The sequence below is a fragment of the Gymnogyps californianus genome, chromosome 1, assembly GCF_018139145.2.
Source record: "Gymnogyps californianus isolate 813 chromosome 1, ASM1813914v2, whole genome shotgun sequence".
NCBI lineage: Eukaryota > Metazoa > Chordata > Aves > Accipitriformes > Cathartidae > Gymnogyps > Gymnogyps californianus.
This window is the reverse complement of record NC_059471.1, coordinates 88938736-88958775: the sequence shown is the minus strand read 5'-3', so window position 1 is coordinate 88958775 and position 20040 is coordinate 88938736.

Here is a 20040-nt window from a genome sequence, read left to right as displayed (position 1 = left end):
TACACTTGTCTGTTCTTCAGAGTTATCTCTGAAGGGGATTTACCACTGAATTTGATTGCTTTCCGTGTAAAATCGATAACCACAGTCTAGCCCCTAATAGGCTTTCTGAAGTCTCTATTTGTCCCCTCTTTGAGGGTACAAGCATGTTATTTTTTCCCTTGTAATTGTATTTTATTATCTTGTTAGCTTTATAATCCAGTTATTTTTTGTAATTTCTAATTCATTTGACTCAAGTTGGAGAAGGGACTGGAGATGGAGATGTCATTAAGGTTGAGTGAAGTTTTCTTAAGAATTAGACAAGCAATTGCAGTCTGCAGAATAATTTCTAAGAAAAGTAAAGAAATTTCATTCTGAAAAAGATACTGTTTATTTAATTTCTATTCACATTAACAATTGAGAGTTTGCAAGTGATTAATGTTCCAGGAGACTAGTCAAAGCTCAGCAGTGTTCAGCAGCCTGTGGGTAAGTGCATTTTGATTTCTTCCTATGGTGGAAAATGTATATGTGAGAACATTAGGTAGTTCCTTGTCCATTTATACACTTACTACAATTCTCACCAATTGTGCTCATAACTCTTGTTCTCTTTGTTATTTGGCTTTATGGTTCCTTTTTTAACTTTTCCTCTTTTACAATCTTTTAGATGTGGTTGCTCAGGTGCATAAATATCTTAAAAGTAAATAGTAAAAATATGCCTTAATATGTAGTATGTAGCAATTGGATTGAACTGTCACTGCAATTACATTTTAATGTGCTTTACACCTGTGGCTTTTTAACAACAAACTTAGTTGAATACATTATCAATGAAAAGTCTGCTAGCATGTTTTAAACTGTTCTCTTTTATGATTTCTATTATAGCTCAGTGTACTTTAACTAGTCTAACCATTCAGGTGGATGTTGCAAGTCTGAAAGTGAATTTTCCTAATATATCATAATTATAGAAGCACTAAATAATGTTTTGATCACCCACAGTGAAAGTAATATACAGTATTCCTGATTTCTTGTTTCTTACACATTAAGTCACAATATATAATTAGCTTGAACAAAATAGAGGCACATCCATTTTTGTTTATTGTATTTTAACTGAAAACTTCTGAGAGACTATGTTTGAACACTGCATGCAATGGCATATCTACAGTAGGGTAACTTATTCTAATGGCAGTGGTATTAAGATGGTATTCAATCGTAAGCAGCGTTAAGAGCTGGGGAAAGACAGCTGGATCGAATGTTCTTGAACATTTTTTTCATTATTTTAGCAGTATCCCAATTTCCAAGATTTTCACTTGCTCAATACCCTGCTTCAGAACTGTTATCTTCAGTGAGTGTCCCCTGAACAAAAATATATTATTTATTAAAACTACTTTTCCCAATAATATATCCCACAGGGTTAATATTACTAACAGGTAGTAATTCTAGCTAAGTTTCCTACAGGGTTCCATTTCAGAAAACCATTTATGCATGTGATTAATTTTAAGCAAAATGTGCCCTATTGAGGCCTCATTCCGAAGGTCTGAATCATTCTCCAAGGTGAACGAGTGTAATATTCTTTATCACAAAAGGCCTGATACAATCCCTTTTGTAACTTCTGAAAACTTCTCTAGAGCAAGTTTGAATTGATCTTTTTTTTTTTTAAATACTGGAACTCCAGGCCTCTTGAATGTCACACACAGCTGCCTCAAGTTGATTCATTTATCTGATTGGTTCTCTCTCTTTTCCTACATCAATGTGACGGACCATACATACATTTATAAATGGATATAAAACAGTGTCTTTTTAGAAGTAAATGACAGTGTTTACTGGAGTTGATGTCACTTTCACTGTCATATCTTTCCTTATCATCACTTGGAAATATTTCCAATTTTCCAAAATGTTTCCATTCAAGTTTTAAGTATCCTAAGTCTGAATGTAACAAATTCACCCTTCCTCAAAACTTTTTAAATGGAGGAAACAACCTTGTTTGGTCACTGACTCATTTTCTCCATATTTCATACAGGCTTTGTTCATTACAAAGAATTTCAAAGTCCTGTGCTGCACAACATAGGCAATAAAGCAGATTTTGTATGTTTCTTGTCTTCCATTTCAAACACTTACTTTCTTATCTAATCAGCCCTTACTCCTCACAGAAAATGTCCTTGCTGGGAAAAAAAAAATCCACTAACAAACTTCCACAGGTCTGGAATTCTTTTTCTTTTTAGAGAGAGGTATATGTATATACATGTATACATATATATGTATTTGTGTTTGTGTATATATGTACACATATAAAAGAGAGAGAGAGAGTGTGTGTGTGTGTGTATGTATGCATATGTATATGTATATGCATATGCACATAAATTACCTCCATTCAATTATTTTCTAAACTTTTCCTAATGTAAGGTACTTTGTTTCAGGACTATTCAGACAAATGATAATGTATATGTTTGGGATAGAAAGTCTAGATTTAAAAATTAAATCCCCTCACAGTGCTGACATCCTGTGAGGGAATCTGAAGAAGCCTATGACCGAAGAGAAAGGCAGATATTCTGCACATATGGTGAGTGGTAATGCTGTGTGATGAATATGCATATTATCCCATTTAGCTGAAATCATGTTGGGCTGAGGAACTAACATCCTTTTGGCATAGGCACAGGCCCTCTGAAGAGATCACGAAGCCTCAAGTGCTTCAATTGAGACCCATGTAAAGATGCTTCAACTGAAGTATCTGGAGTCAAGTTTTAAAGGTAGCTGAGCCACCAGACATATAAGTCTGCAGTTTTGAAAATCTTTTTTGCAGCTCCTGAATACTCTTTAAAAAGTATATATACCTTTATATATAAATATGTGTGAGTGTCTTACTGACAAATACCATTTCTGAAGTCAAAAGCTTTTTTCATGAAGACACAAACTCACCTTTTCAAGAAGTGGGTTTGCTTCACCTACACTTGTCGTAGGAGAGATTTGACTACCAGACTGTCAAATGGAAAAACAAGCAGACACCTGTTCAGAGCTGATTTAAAATACATACAATGAAATGGAAATTAAGTAGGCTCAAAGGGACATAGAGGCAGGTAGAACCTGACTCTGAGAATTGAGCAAAAGTAGCTAATAAGACAGCATTGGTGCTCAAAAGAAGTAAAGGCAGCACATAAAATATGTGGAATTAAACTTTTGGTCTGACTTTTTTGAAGCAGTCGCTGCTAAGAACTTTCCCTTTTTTATGCACAAAAATAGATGTCCTCTTTGTTTTCATTTAGCTGACTTTCTAAGAGTTGGATCTGCAAGTATTCAAACTGAATCAAAGAAAAAATATATGGATATGGATATAGATACATATGATGATACAGATATAGATGATGTGATATATATAGATGATTAGATATAGATATAGATATAGATATACATATACATATAGGTTTAGGCATAGGTATAGGTAAAACCCTAATAAAAAAACCAGTGAAGGATCATCTGAAAAAAAATAACTGAATATTTTACATGATTTATTTTCTTAAGTGAAACCAAACCAATGCACAGTTCCTGACCCACAGATGCAAACTAAACCATAGATATCTTTTGTTTTCTCTGATGAAAGAAAGTGAAAGACAGAAATCCTAAGAAATGATTAAGTAACTAGGTCTCAATTCAAGTAGCTGAGTCACTTCCACAGTGCTAGATGGCAAGAACTCACAGGTTTCTAAGTGGGATAATACCTCTTTTTGATAGATCCTGCTTTAATACTCTAATTTGATTCATGTTCTGAAAAGAAAGCAAATGGAGCTTCTTACCTCCTGTATGGGATTTATATTCACTGAATTAGTTTTTCCCTAAACTATGTAGTACAGCAGAGTCCAGACTATAACAGAATTTAGCCCCTAGCTGTAATCACAGGAAGGAGCAAAATATTATATTTGCAGTGATTAATGTGCACCTATGATTAGATAAGATAAAAGTCATCACAGAATTTAGCTCACATATTTTTTAAAAATCATCCTTAAAATCGTTCTGAGACACAGATTCACAAGCACTGCCTGAATTCCCATGCCCAGCATTTCTATTAGCTGGGCTGTCAAGAGGCAGACAATAAAGAGAGTTGGATTAATTTTAGGCTCGTGCTGGTTTCGTAGGTGATTGCAGAGGGGTACACACAGTTCAGGCCCAAGATAGTAGTCAGAGGCAGGTGATTGATTTCTGTTACTGGGTAATAACTGTCTTATTTCTCCTCTGGCCTTTCAGTGCTCCCTGAAACTAATCCCTCCATCCATTCACTTTTCCATTTCTAAGCACTGCCTTTTAGCTGTCAAGTCTATCATTTTTGACCCTCCATTATTTCATAAAAGCATTCTCGTCATAAATCCCCAGAGGTTCAGAAACTTACTGGTGGGACAGTAATTTCTAATTCCACTTGAGAAAATTGTGAAGAAATAGGTAATATTTGAAAGGAGCAGGAGTCTGTGGCCTTATCCAAGACCTACTGTGAGTCATGAGGAGATCTGCACAGTGGAGAAAGTAAAAAGAGGTAAAACAAGGAGATTTGAGGGTGAGATAATTAAAATGAGAGAGAGCCAGGCACAGATATTTTATGGACTATGAAAAAAGTAAGCCGATCATATATATATATATGTGAGTATACTCTTCATCTCTTCCACTCACTCAAAACTCCCAATCTAGTACATAGCCATAGAGAACCCAAGGTATGTAATAGTAGAAGAAATGTTCTTTAAAGCAGAGACTGTCTTGGACAGCTTCCTGTTGTGTGATTGATTTGGTGGGGTTAATTTACTCTATGTTAATGAATAGCTACATTAATCAATGAGAAAGAACAGGACTAGGTTTTTAATACTAATCAATAGGCCTCTTTTTAATACATTAGGTGCTGTTAGGTGCTTTTACACATATCTAAGTCACCACAGCACCTCACTAGGAGTTGTTTTTATGGTATACACACATATGCATAGTGTTTTATGTATGTATATATATGCATGTATATGCACATGTCTGTGTATAGAAAGTACATGATGCTGTGATGTGTAACAATTGTGTTGGTGTGAGAGAGCTTATTCACAGATTGTCAACTATATAGACCATCCCAAGTGAGTCTCCACAAACCCCTTCCCCATATCTCTTCAGTTACTTCAGTCCACATTCAGAAAAAGGGAACTAAACTAACAGCCAATATTAACCAAAAATAAAATCCACAAGCAGACCGCTGTATTTTAAATTGTTACTGATGGTTGAATAGAAGATTTCTCATCTTCTTGCACTGGCTGCTGTGCTCAGTCATTCACAACTCTGCTTTCACATACTGCTTCTCTGTAAAAGATAGGAGAATGGACTTGATTCTCCCTGTGCTACTGCAGACCAAAGACAAACTAAACCACCGAAGCGAGGGCCCTGGGATGGGGGTGCCTGTTACATGACAGCATTCTTCCTTTCCTGCCATAGCAAAAATATGTGGACAGCAAGTGCATGGACCACAACAGTAAAGACAGAAGGACGAAATGCATAGTTAAGCAACAGCTGCTTTCCACAGCATGTTGCATTGGTGAACTCTTGGCTATTCAGACAGATATCTCGTGAAGTGCCGGTGCTGCTGCACAGTCACGAGACAAGTTACCTAATGACTACATCATTAACACTGAAAAGGTTTTAGATTTTAGAAGAGCAAACTTCAGTGCGCTCAGAGCTCAGTTGGGAGGGATTCAGCGGGAAGCTTCCATGGAGGATAAAGGAGCTAGAGAGTGCTGGGAGTTTTTCAAGAACGCTCTCCTGGAAGCACAAAAACAGTTCATCCCCTTTAAAGGTAAGGGAAGTAGGCAGAGCAAAAGACCCCCTTGGCTTATCTGCAAGCTTCTGAGTCTGCTCAAAACCAAAAGAGAAGGATACAAGAGATGGAAAAGCAGATGAATACCTGTTGCGAGCTACAAGCGCATTGCCAGGGCGTGCAGAGATGCAGTTAGAAAAGCAGAAGCTCAGCTCAATTGAAATTAGCCAGAGATGTTCAAAACTACAAGAAAGAGTTCTTCAGGTACATAAAAAACAAGCAGAACAGAAGGAAAATATTGGCCTGCTATTAAACAGGAGAGGTAAATTAGTGTGCTGGTTTTGGCTGGGATAGAGTTCATTTTCTTCATAGTAGCTACTATGGGACTATGTTTTGGATTTGTGCTGGAAACAGTGTTGATAACACAGGGATGTTTTCGTTACTGCTGAGCAGTGCTTACACAGAGTCAAGGCTTTTTCTGCTTCTCACACCACCCCACCAGCGAGTAGGCTGGGTGTGCACAAGAAGTTGGGAGGGGACACAGCTGGGACAGCTGACCCCAGCTGACCAAAGGGATATTCCATGCCATATGACGTCATGCTCAGCATATAAAGCTGGGGGAAGAAGAAGGAAGGGGGGAATGTTTGGAGTGATGGCATTTGGCTTCCCAAGTACCGTTATGCGTGATGGAGCCCTGCTTTCCTGGAGATGGCTGAATGCCTGCCTGCCAATGGGAAGTGGTGAATGAATTCCTTGTTTTGCTTTGCTTGCATGCACGGCTTTTGCTTTACTTATTACACTGTCTTTCTCTCAACCACGCGTTTTCTCACCTTTACTCTTCTGATTTTCTCCCCTATCCCTTCGGGGGGGGAAGTGAGTGAGTGGCTGTGTCGTGCTTACTTGCCAGCTGGGATTAAACCACGACAATTACTCACCGACAACACTGAAAAGGCAGAGGTTCTCAACACTTTCTTCACCTCTGTCTTTACCAGCACTGTTGGGCCCCAGGCCTTGGGAAGAAAAATCCAGGTTGATGCAAACACAGATCCACCATCAGTGAAGGGAGAGTAGGTATGTGAACTCTTACAGGAGCTTGCCCCCTACAAATCAATGGGCCCTGAGAGTATCCACCTGAGAGTGTTAAGAGAGCTGGCTGACGTCGTTGCAAGGCTGCTCTCCATAATCTCTGAGAAGTCGTGGAGATCAAGGGATGTCCCAGAAGACTGGAAGAAGCCTAATGTCACCCTGATCTACAAGAAGGTCTCAAAGGAGGATCCAGGAAATTATAGGTCTATCAGTTTTACTTCAGTCCCTGGGAAAGTTATGGAACGAATCCTCCTGGGGGCTATCACAAGTCAAATGAAGCACGTGATTGGGAAAAGCCAGCACGGATTCACCAAGGGCAAATCGTGCTTGACAAACCTGATCACCTTCTACAACAAAGTAACCTGCTCGGCTGATGTGGGGTGAGCGGTGGACATTGTCCACCTGGATTTCTCCAAGGCTTTCGATACGGTTTCCCACAGCGTCCTCCTAGAGAAACTGATGCATTACGGTCTAGACAAGTGGTCTGTGCGGTGGGTGGGAAACTGACTGACAGGCCACACCTGGAGGGTGGTGGTAAATAGCTCCTTTTCAAACTGGCAATCTGTCACAAGTGGGGTTCCCCAGGGATCAATACTGGGCCAAACGCTGTTTAATATCTTCCTAAGTGATCTGGATGATGGGATCAAGTGTAGCCTGAAAAAGTTTGCCAATGATACCAAACTGAGGGGGGGAGTGGACACTTTGGAAGGGAGAGCCACCCTGCAGGAAGACCTGGATAGGCTGGAAGAGTGGGCTAACAAGAACCTTATGAAGTTCAACAAGGACAAGTGTAAGGTCTTGCACCTGGGAAAACATAATCCAGGAGTGCAGCACAGGCTGGGATCTGCCCAGCTGGGGAGCAGCTCTGTGGAAAGGGACCTGGGGGTCCTGGTGGACAAGAAGCTCGATATGAGTGAACAGTGTGCTGCTGCGGCAAAGAAAGCCAACAGAATGCTGGGTTGCATCAACAAGGGCATCACCAGCAGAGATAAAGAAGTCATTATCCCACTCTACTCGGTGCTTGTCAGGCCACACCTGGAATACTGTGTTCAGTTTTGGTCCCCGCTATACAAAAAAGATGTGGGCAGGCTGGAGAGTATCCCGAGAAGGGCCACAAAGATGATCAAAGGACTGGGAAGCCTGCCATATGTGGAAAGGCTGAGAGAACTGCCTTTGTTCAGCCTTGAGAAAAGAAGGCTTAGGAAAGACCTTATCATCATGTTCCAGTATTTAAAGGGTGGCTACAAAGAAGATGGACACTTCCTTCTTACAAGGAGTTACATGGAAAAGACGAGGGGTAATGGGTACAAGTTACTCCTGGGGAGATTCCGATTGGACACAAGAGGAAAATTTTTCACAATGAGAACAATCAGCCATTGGAATAATCTCCTCAGGGAAGTGGTGGATTCCCCAACATTGGACACTTTTAAGATTCGGCTGGACAGGGTGCTGGGCCATCTTGTCTAGACCGTGCTTTTGCCAAGAACGGTTGGACCAGATGATCCTTGAGGTCCCTTCCAAGCTGGTATTCTATGGTTCTATGATTCCATGACACATTTGTCCCAAGGAGCATTAAGACCAAGAGAGAGAACCCCAATATGGTGCCACACAAAAGCATAAGACTGGATGATTTTATCCTTCCACCATGGGAAAGGCCAAATGCTACTTCCCAAATGAAACTGTTTGCAGGCTAACACTGTAGGTCAAACCGTTAGCCTTCTCCTGTCTTTTACTTAAAAAAAAAAAAAAGAAAAGAAAAAGAAATTTTCACAGGGAAAAAATGAAAAGGAAAAGTGCTTCATTATTTACTGAATTTTATTGAATGTTTTTCTTTTTCCCTACTTTGTGAATGATTCTCATTAGAGATGAACAAGAAGATCCATGTATTTTGAACTGTAAATAAAAGGTGGCACCACCTTTTGTGCAATTAATGATTGAATGTAAGAAAAAAAAAAAAGAGCAAAAAGAATTGGAAGAAAGTCAGGTATAGACTGCCCTCTTTTGGGCAAAAGAGGGCAAGGATGTGAAAGAAGCCAAAGATGTTTTTTAAATATTACAGTCACAATTTCACAGAACCTTGAAGGCAAATTCATGCTTTATTCATATAAAATGCTGACTAGAACACTCCAGTTAGTTAGAGATCAGCCAGTCACCAAGTATCATTTTGTAGATTCAAACACAGACATACTACAGAACAGGAGGAGAATTATAAAAACAAAGACCTCAGCAAGGACTGCAAAAATGAGAGAAAGGAAGGTCAGCAAAGGCAGCAATAAAGCAACTGCCCTCAGCAGAGATCAGAGTAGCACTTACAGTGTCCTAGAGGTGTTAAAGAATTTTGTAATTAAGTATATGCCATTATGCCATGTAAACACTTTTCCAAAGGTTTTAGACCTCAAGATTACCAATTAGTCTGAGCTTTCCAAGATCTTCTTAAGCTTGAAGATAGGAGTCATATTTCATTGGTTGTGAAGACTGCCAAAGAAAGATTAAGCACTATGATCAAGATATTTGTCAAGGCAGCTGTCACATCTTTCTGCTGTCAGGATTAATTGAGAAAAGGCAGTCGTTCCTCCCCATGGAGAGCTGAGCACGAGTTGTGGACACTCGCAGCTGTCACGAGCCTATTTACATGCTCTCTGTTCCTGGTCAGTAGCTTGTGAGATAAGAAAAAGTTTAATTCTCTTGGTACCCACATGGGTCTGGACCAGCATCCATGTGCTTCAGCAGATCCCTTCAGCACACAGTAGGATGGACTTTAAATAGTTGCTTCTAATGGCGGGGGTTCAGAAAGGGATATATGTTCCTGAAATACAAGTCTAGCGCTACCAAAACATGCAGTCATCAGACATCCGCTGCACTTGAAAGCTGTTCTTGGCATTGGGCTCTTAACATGAATAGTGAGTGAGGAAAGAAAATAGAAGGTTGAATAAACTTAATATATAATGAATATGTTAGAGGAAAATACATCATGTTGGATCCAGCACCCTGACAGAGGTGAGGCTGCTGCCACTCCATGCCCCATGGTCCAATTGGTAGTGAGGCTGAAGATGCATTCCCAGCAAGGACATGCACACAGAGCACACATATACACCACATATATACATACTTACACAAGTATATACATATTTACATATATACATATATATACATGGCCAGCCACATGGATCACAGACACTCAGAGCACCTGTATGAACATAGATAGCACCAAAGGCCTCATCCTGCTCCCCTCTCTGGCTAAGTGGGATAGAAGCCCACTAGTGAGAATATATATACGTGTGTGTGTGTGTGTGTGTGTGCAGTGTGGATCCCTCCAGCAGCTGGTCTTAGACAGTCTGCCAAGTAGCTGCCCCTTGATCCCAGCTTCCCCAGTTACTGGCACGTGAACATACGAAACCCCGAGGCTGCAATCCCACTCCAGTTGCTAGTACAGACAATCATGCATCCGCGCGCGCGCACACACACAGATGGCTGACACTTCCCAGGTCCCAATAACCAGCCCCCTGTGCTCTAAGCCACAGCCCTTAGAGACACACAGGCACTCTTGCACTCAGAGCTGGCCCTTAGAGACCCACTTACCCCCTTGCTCCCAGGCCACTTCACCTGCTTACCAGCTTGGTCTTCGCTAGTGATCACACACCCACACTCACTGCAGTCACTGGCACCGTAGACACACAGGCACTCCAACCCATGGTCTGACTCCAGTTACTGCACTCACACCTCCATGCACACACGTACGCACAGAATAAAGAGTCAGTGACCCAGGAAAGAGCTAGAAAGGAATTTAAGAAGACAGGACAGACTGTGCTGATCAGGCACAGGGCATGGCCAGGCGTGCACACTGACCAGCCCACTATTTACACACAACCAGCCCTTTTGACCTGCTTACCTCTCTGTTTTCCCACTCTTGTTCCTCCCCAAATCACCTGAACATCTCCCTTTTCCCACCTTTGGTTCCTCCCCCAAGTCCTGTGAGATGCCAAACTGCCTTTCCCCTGTATCCCATAATGTGTCCCACCCCTAGGCAGCAGCCCTTTTAGTCCAAAAGGTGATCCAGAGAGCTGCTCCTGATAATTCATGCTGACGGGTTTCACACCTGGACACTGGGGCTGAGGCTCTGCTGGGGCAGCCCTGGGAGACACCCAGATAGAGTGGTGGTTCCTCAGGAGTCCTCGATTCGGGTTCACCCCTACCTGCCATTGTGCCCCTGTACTCCTCTGCGCTTGTGCAGAAGGGCCATAGATGGGCTGGTGGCTCCTGGGATGGGCCTAGCAGTAGCTGGGCAGGGTATTATTTAGGGTCCCCCCCTTCATTGTCTCTCTAAGCTTTTATCACATCCCTAACAGCATACAGATACGCTACTCTGAAACTGCAGTTGCTGTTTTAGACAGCACTAGCACTGGTCAATGATGTCTAAGTATTTGAGTGTGGCCAGTTCTTCACCTGAGGCATGGTAGGGACCCAAAATATCCTCTTACTGCTCCCAAACTCAGAATGGGACTAGTTACAGTAAAAGCAGTGCACTAAGAAGAAGGCAGAGACTTCTCCAAGTCTTTCCTATATCCTCTGAAATCTCTGTGTCCTTTCCTCTACAGCTCTATGTCCTTCCCCCACCCCTCCATAGAGCTGTCACCCAGTATTGACATAGTCTACAATGTCACCAGTTTGCCAGGAGGCTGGAGCACGCTGGTTTGCCAGCACCCAGTACAGAGTGCCAGCACCCATTACAGAGCACCAGCACCTCTCCACCGGGTTCAGAGCACTGTGCTGAACCAACTGCAGTTTTGCCCCAGTGCAATAAGTGAAAGCAAACGGCTGCGTAGCCTGACTTTTAGCTTTCACTTAGCAGGATTTGTGTCTTGATTTACACACATAAGATATATAGGATCAAATGAGAAAATGTGTCTGGCAAAAAAGGGGCTGTTTCTCTTGCTCCTCTCTGACTGACAGCCCGAGCACTCCTCATTCAAAAAGGTGGAATTGAAACATTAAAATGCCACCTGCAGTATAACAAATGTATTTATGTGATCTCCTCTTCTCAGACAAGCAGGCTTGTGCAGACTTTCACGCACACCTAGCCAGCTCCTTCGGCCTCTAAAGTGATTAGGACTCGCTTGGCCTTAAAAGCTCGTTCATGGTAATGGCTGTTCTGCATACTAATCTACAGGAGAAAAAAAATCACTTAAGGGGCTGTTTGTAGCTTTCTAATGTTATTTACTAACAAAACAGTCATATTTTCTATAACAACTGCCACTTCATTGGGTGCATATGTTCTTGACTCAAAACTACGAAGCAGATTTAACTCAACACCATATGGTGCAATATGAACTTATGTGCTTTTTTACAGTTTTAAAACAGAAATTATATTGCAGCAAGTAGGTTTTATTCTCTGACATATGCTAGTTTCAGAGCATATTTCACCCAACACTTTTGAACCCCCTTCCTTCTCTTACGTTTATTTCCAAATATCAACTTACTCCTTTGCTCTGTCAGGCAAATCCTGTCAGAGGAATACTATTTGGAGGAGGAAAGGAGGATATGGTTACCAAAACAGCTGGTATGTATAGAACTATAGCAGTTGGTTTTGCAGTCATTCCTTTCCTGGTTTGTGCCTGCAGCAAAATGACAGCTGTACAAATGTACTAAGCAGTCCTTATTTTCAGGATGTGCTGAACTCGTAATTCAATCCTAATGAATATGTCATTGGAATCTAGCAGCCTGTTTAGATTACTGCTTCCGCTATTACAGAGGGATTGAATGTAGAAATGATAATGCTTTAATTTGCAATGAATAAATATCATGTTAAGGGCATGGAAATGGCAGTGGGTTGGGGGCCGTGGAGTGAATGTATGGATTTCCTGTGTTCTCTGAGAGCTCTGAAAACACAGATATAAATACTCCTTCTTCATTTGTTGTAGGGTTTATATTTAGTGTTGGCAAAAACATTAAAACATATTTTTAACATTTTCAGTTAATGCTATGCTAGATTAGTCTTGAGTATTGCGCAGTATGCCTTAAAAATTGCTGCTTTTGAAAGGATGAGGATTAAGCTAAGCAAACTGGAATTCCCAGAATTAAAATCAGTTGGGACTGAGAATACGTACCTGCAGCCTTCGTTCACACTGTCTGCACTAATGACTGAATGCATTGCTCTCCAATCTGGAAATGAGGAGTGGGCTACTGTTTGCTCTCTTCATTTTTTGTAGACAGTCATGCACCCTTTATGCTTCAAATTCTAAATGTTATTGAAAACACAGTTTAATAACCCCAGGAAACAATTTCCACAGCTTTGCAGTCCACTAGTCATCCTCAGACCACACTTTGGAAAAATCTTATTTAAAATGTAAACCAGTTATGATTAACTAAATAGTAAAGTGAAGAATAAGACAAATCTCTGGAACTCTGAGTTAGGCACAGGAGCACAGCTCCTGAGTGTCAATTTAAATACATATAAATATGGGGCAAAATATGGGGCAAAACTTCTTCTAAAAAGGTTCCTTTTTGACCAGTGCAAGGGCAAAATGTCTCTGGCTTAGACTATCCCAGGGCCCCCAGAAGAACTGATAGTGAGTCAGAAATATTTATTACATGGACACCTTTTCTTGGTCACTTCTGTTACGCCCAGTCCAAGCACATATTGGTCATAATTAAAATGTTAGAATACAGTCTATGTTACTTTTAATATGAGTTTGAAAGGCTGAAGTATAAGAGAAAAGCAAGGTCTAATGGCAAAAAAGAAATTAACTTCTTGACTCCAGATGAGATTAAATTACATGTTGAAACATCCCAAAATTATAGCACTAAAGTCGTTCATAAACAGAACACGAAGGTGTCATCCGTCAGCACAACAGCACGACGCATTTAAGGTGCTTATTTTTACTCCACTGCCCAAGCATCAAATCCAGGATTTGTTCAGTCATTTCTAATAGGAATTCTACAGGATCTTATACCTTTAAACAAGCATTGCCAATAAATAGAATTTTTATGAAAAACTCATTTTGTCCATGAATAATTGTCAATAATTTTGAAAAGGTCTCCTAATAAATTTTGTTCTAACTTAAATTTCTGTGAAGTCATATAAGAAAGATTAGTTTCATGGGCATTTGTGCTGGAGAAGCAAAATACAAGTACAACACAGGCATCTGTCATTCAGACAGGGGTTACTTTCAGCTTGCCTCTGATCTAACCTCACATTGTTTTTAATGTTCAACTGTCACATCATAAAGGACTTGTATATAAGAGAGGGATTAGACAGAAAGGGCAAGTAGGACACAGGTAATTGACCAGATGTGAGAAGCTTGTCTGCTGAATTTAAAGAACCAAGCATAAACCATCATCGCTCTTCAGTGGAAGTCTAGAAGAGGAAAACAATAGACAGTGGTTTGAACAAAAACATCAGCTTTCCAACGAAAGACACAAGGCTACTTTTTACTGCTACTCATGAGGGGGATTTTCTAAGACAATAGGCTGCAGCAATGTGCCCTTCTGTGTTTAAGAAGCAAAAAATACAGATATTCAAAATCAAGCAAGTTAAACCAGATATATATCTAGTTAGTTATGTAGTTGTAGTAGTAGTAATAGTAGTGGTATTAATAGTAGTAGTAGTAGTGATACGACAAAAACTGGCTGAAATTAAAGAATAATTTGGCCCATAAGGGGATGAATAAATAGCTTTTCCAGGTATTCTGAATTCCTTTGAACAATTAGTTACCTAACATTTTCCTCTTCACTTTGAGTTTTTTTACTGGTTGGTTGTTTTTGAGTTTTGGTTGCTATATTTGGCTGGATCAATTCCTGTTCAATACCTGCCTCTCACATACAGCTCCAGCTGAATTTGATGGAAGCTCTGTGTGCAGAACATTGGTATAAGCAAGCATGAAAGCTTCCCTTGAGGGCCAGTAAGCCTTATTCCTCGCTGGTTTTAGCTCCATCATGTCTCTACACTGACTCCTAACTCAGGCAGAAAATAGGTCTTGAAGTCACTGACTGAATTTTATCTGCTTTTTGCAGGTTCCAAAGTCTTTCAGATTTTGAGAGACAAGGTCCTACTTGACATATAGGACCATAACTCACCGGTAAGGCTTTAATTATCTTGGAGACAGAGAAATGCTTCAGTAACAAGGGACAGATCTGCAGAGATGCTATGCTTTTATTTCTGAAATTTCATTCTGTGGGTGGTTGACTGAGTGGAGAGGCCTTGATTTAGAAGCAAATTTTAAAATGTCAGTCAAATAGGCACTGGGTCTTTATGAAATGCCATGCCCCAGCTACTGAGATCAAGACCAAGTTCTATTTGCCATGTTGTGTGAGTAGAAAAGGAATAAACAAGCAGGAGGGAGGTTTCCACTTCTAGAGACAAATGCACTTGTAGTCCTGTACAGTTGAGCTTGTTCTGGCATAAGAATATCTGTATTGTTGCCAAGATCTATGCCAACGGTCTCTCTATAAAAACAGGTCCCTGCATACAGAGATCTTTAAAGCTACATTGTGCTGGTTTTGGCTGGGATAGAGTTCATTTTCTTCATAGTAGCTACTATGGGACTATGTTTTGGATTTGTGCTGGAAACAGTGTTGATAACACAGGGATGTTTTCGTTACTGCTGAGCAGTGCTTACACAGAGTCAAGGCCTTTTCTGCTTCTCACACCACCCCACCACCGAGTAGGCTGGGGGTGCACAAGAGGCTGGGAGGGGACACAGCTGGGACAGCTGACCCCAACTGTCCAAAGGGATATTCCATACCATATGACGTCATGCTCAGCATATAAAGCTGGGGGAAGAAGAAGGAAGGGGGGAATGTTCGGAGTGATGGCATTTGGCTTCCCAAGTACCCGTTATGCGTGATGGAGCCCTGCCTTCCTGGAGATGGCTGAATGCCTGCCTGCCAATGGGAAGTGGTGAATGAATTCCTTGTTTTGCTTTGCTTGCATGCACGGCTTTTGCTTTACCTATTACACTGTCTTTCTCTCAACCCACGCGTTTTCTCACCTTTACTCTTCTGATTTTCTCCCCTATCCCTTCGGGGGGGGAAGTGAGTGAGTGGCTGTGTCGTGCTTACTTGCCAGCTGGGATTAAACCACAACATACATGTTAATACAAGACAAGACATTAGTAAGCCAAACAGGAAATTGCAACTATTGTGACAAGAAATGGAAAGTGTCCTGTCTCCACTAAGACTCTGTTACAGCAAGAGTAATTAGAGAAGCTGATTCCAATTTCTTTTGCCCCAGTACCATACCTGGACAGTCAAAGGAAACCACAGAAGGAAATTAGGGCATGATTCACATCCTAAGCATAGACTGCTAATGCTATTTGAGATGTTCTAGGGTATCCTGGCTGGCCTTCAGCTGCTACACCAGCAGTACATCCATCTCCCTTCTTTCTTGTGTAATATCTCTCAGCCCCGTTCAGATGTCAAGGATGCCCTGCAGCGTCTCAAATGAAACTAAATGCCAATGTTTAGGCAACTCAGCTGAGCCCTTTGGGTTAAAAATTGGCAGCCATGATGTGTTTCAGAAGATCACATATTTCCTCAAAGAAGAGAAACAAGAAGCAGCCAACATAAATACTTAACTCCCAAGAGGAACAGCTGGCACTAAAAATAGTATATCCTAAAGCATTTAGTGCTAATCCAGCTCTCTCATAATGAACTGAAACAGATTTTTAATGGTCCTACCCAATTCTGCAAATCCCTTGTTATATATTCAAAATACCTCCTGCAGGAAGTTTTACATCTGTAAGCTGAAAAGCTGTACCAAGGCCAAATAAGTTTGATCCAATCAATCAGCCATGAACAGAAAACATTTGATCATGCCCCTTTTTCACTATGAAAGCTCCAATGCTGCTCCAAACAGCAGATATCTTGGAGTCAGATTAATTTCAATGTCCAGTAATGCCTACTTTTCACCACAGACTATAAAGAGATTCAAGACGATTATCTCAGTTCTACACATCTAAACCATAGGCACGTGAAGCTAGATGAAACAAATGCAGCGTTTGATGTGCAGGTTACACCACTGCCAAACTAACCATGAGGTTCCATGTTGCAAAAAAAAATTGCAGAAATGCCTGTAGTCTAGCATTTCCATTTTCCAAAGTACCTTAACTTTTAGTCCATGAGACATATACTTCCATGCACAGTCAATTCTCTGTGAAAAACTTTAAAAGACCCATGCAAAGTAACAGCAGCATAGCCACTGACAATTGCAACAAGTCCAGAGCATATCTACTTTCTTAGACTTTCAGACCCTAAATGCACCTATGTAAGCATTCCAGATCCTGAATTCAAACAGAAAGACTGAGACATAGGGCCAAAATTCCCGTTTTCAGCTGATGTCAAATACATACATATCTGAATGCGAACTTCACAGACGGAGAAGTTCCTAGCTCTGCCTTTAGCAGAAGACCTAATTATCACATTTAGGCAGTACTATCATCCAAAGAATAAATGCATTTAAGGTGAAGAACCTGGGGAAGAAAGGTCCTTCTCAGCCAGTTTCAACTACCAGTGTCTGGAATCATTCCTTTCTCTGAGCTGAACTGATTCTGAGTCTGGCATTTATGGAAAGAAGTCCAAATAACTTCTTAAGTGTAATGTGGCCATGAATGCAGTTGCCCTCCTCTTGTTAAGTGGGAAAAAGAAAATATCAAATTGCCGTTCACTCCTACAGACCTGAAATTATATGTCGTTTCTAAGACCAGTTTTGTCAAACTGTTATAACATTGCCTGTCTTTGATGCTTCCATATCTATAAAATAGAGCAAACAATCAGTGAGTTTTAACATTGGTCACTATTAACAGTTTGGCTTTATGCCAATGCAACTATTGACTGATGTCATAACTTATGAATATTGGTAGAGTGAAGCACAGTTGGACCCTGATCTAAGGTATGTACTTTGCATATATGAACCAATGATCTTAAGCTTTATTTGAAGAAACAAAATGGCTGCTCCTTTGCTAAGAATATTCGTGTTAGTTTCTTCAGTATGATCTTATCTGAAATCACTCAAAAACAGAAATGCAAAGAAAAATATCATCAGCTGTGTTAAAGCCATGCTGCATTTAATAATAATTTTCAGAGAAGGGTTTTCATGGTAATAAAAATGGCAACAAGGATTTGGTACCATAAAACCTGTCAAATAAATGCAAAAAGGACATAAACCCCCAAAATAGCTTTCACATAAAATCTTACCACAAGATAAAATACAGCTTTTGGGCAAAAAGAGAGTCATATCTCCAGCAACTTCCATAAACAATTCAGTGCTAGCTTGTAAACAATAGAGAAGCACAGTATGAATGCCAAAGACGGTCTTTATATGTCATAAAGCCACTCAAAAGTGCACTTGCTGCAGCAAGTCTAACTGTGAGCTTTGATGTGCTGGAAAAGAAACTGCTATGCTGAGGTCATCAGTTAGTAGAAAACAATTTCCCTCATACAGAGAAGCAGACTTACTGCTGGGCTTCTGACACAGACAGATTGGATTTAAAAAAACAAGACTGCATAATGTGGGCTTGCAGGGGGAAAGAAATCTTCTACACACCTTCTAAATGACCAAAGCTGAAAGAAAATATATCACCTTCCTTTAATGGCTATCAAAACTTGACATGATAGTGTGGGAGGGTTCACACGCTGGCACAGTCACAGTTTAAATATGCAACTGGTCTGATCTGCATCTTCTTTCTTAACTAAACGGCTTCCATGGAGAACTTAAGCTGCTCTATTTGTTACATGTCAGGCTAAATAATTCAAGTGACAGAGATCTGGAGTTCTTATCACAGGTATGTTTTAAAAGGTAACTCCCTCTGTCATTTGAAAAATCTCAACACAAGAGGAAAGCCGAGGCTGTTGCGATAATGTCCCTTTCATTTCTAGACTGATACAGCAAGGGAGTGAAAAAAGCCAATAACCTGATAAAAAGCCATATAAATATTGAATGTGTGTACTGACGCTTTTAAGACCTCAGCCCTCTGAAGGGATCAGCACAGCTGACAACATAACAATTACAGTAAAAATAACAGAGGAGAGAGGATGGGCACTAGGTGGAGAGAGAAATGTAAGCTTTGAAATTCCAGTGAAGAAGACAACAATGTGAGGATACATAGTGCTGAGCATGTGATTCAAGCACAATCAATGTGACAGAAAAGGAATAGGTAGAAGATTATTTCTATGTTGCAACTCTTGACTTCTTTCAGAAGTCCTCTACAATGCTTTGAATTTCATCTGTAATTGCTCTGACCTACTCCACCTCTCAAAAACTTGTGATTCATACCTTCTTGATATCAAAAGTCTTTCCAAAGTGAGGGGTTTTTTTATGTGCAACTTTTGAATGTATTCAGAGGGCCAATTCAGATTTTCATTTGTCCACAGCTGAGAAACACATTCTCTGGCAAAGGAATTGCCTTTTCAAAGGAAAGGAAGAAAGAAACGTCCTCATTTCAAGCAGTAGAGGCAAAAGTGTGGGCATCACAGGAAGAAACACAGAAACAAACGTTTGCATAGTGCCATTTGGATTAATCATCTGGCTGATGTTTTAATAGAGTGATTGCAGAAAAAGCTCCAAACTTAAGGACCTTTTAGAAGGATGTATTACATTAGTGGAGTTTAATAATGAGCATCCTTCTGACGGGCCTCAAGAGCTTGTTTAAGTCATACATTGTAACCCAGAAAAAATATGAAAGCAACTTTGTGATGCTGTCACAGGACTGACTGTGACTAAGATCTCAGTCCAGGACAGCACCGTTTTCCCAGAAGAGTCATCATTTTGAATTCAAATCAAACTACACCTGAATCTTTCTAAGACTTTGGAAAAGATACCTTAAACTTTTCTGTTGTCAGCTTGCATATCTTATTTCTGACAGGAGGGTTAATTAAGACATAAAGAAAATGCAAAAAAACAACAACAACAAAAAAAGTTTTATATTTCTTACCTGAGCCAAGCAAAACGTGAACTTCCACTGTCAAAACATATAGCCAGTACTAAACTGCCCACATGTAATCACCCCACCTTGTATTCATAGCTTGTAGTTCCCTCACTAAGCTGAATACATACCCTTGATCACACCCATCCTCCAAAACTACAATAATACCTTCCCTCATAAAAAATTTCATGTCCATTTGCAATGGAAAGGCTCTTTGTTGCAGCCAAGACATACACAGCTCAGCAAACTGGCTGTCTGCTGTCTTAGTTCCCCTCAGGTCCTCGAGCTAGATGGATCTTCTCT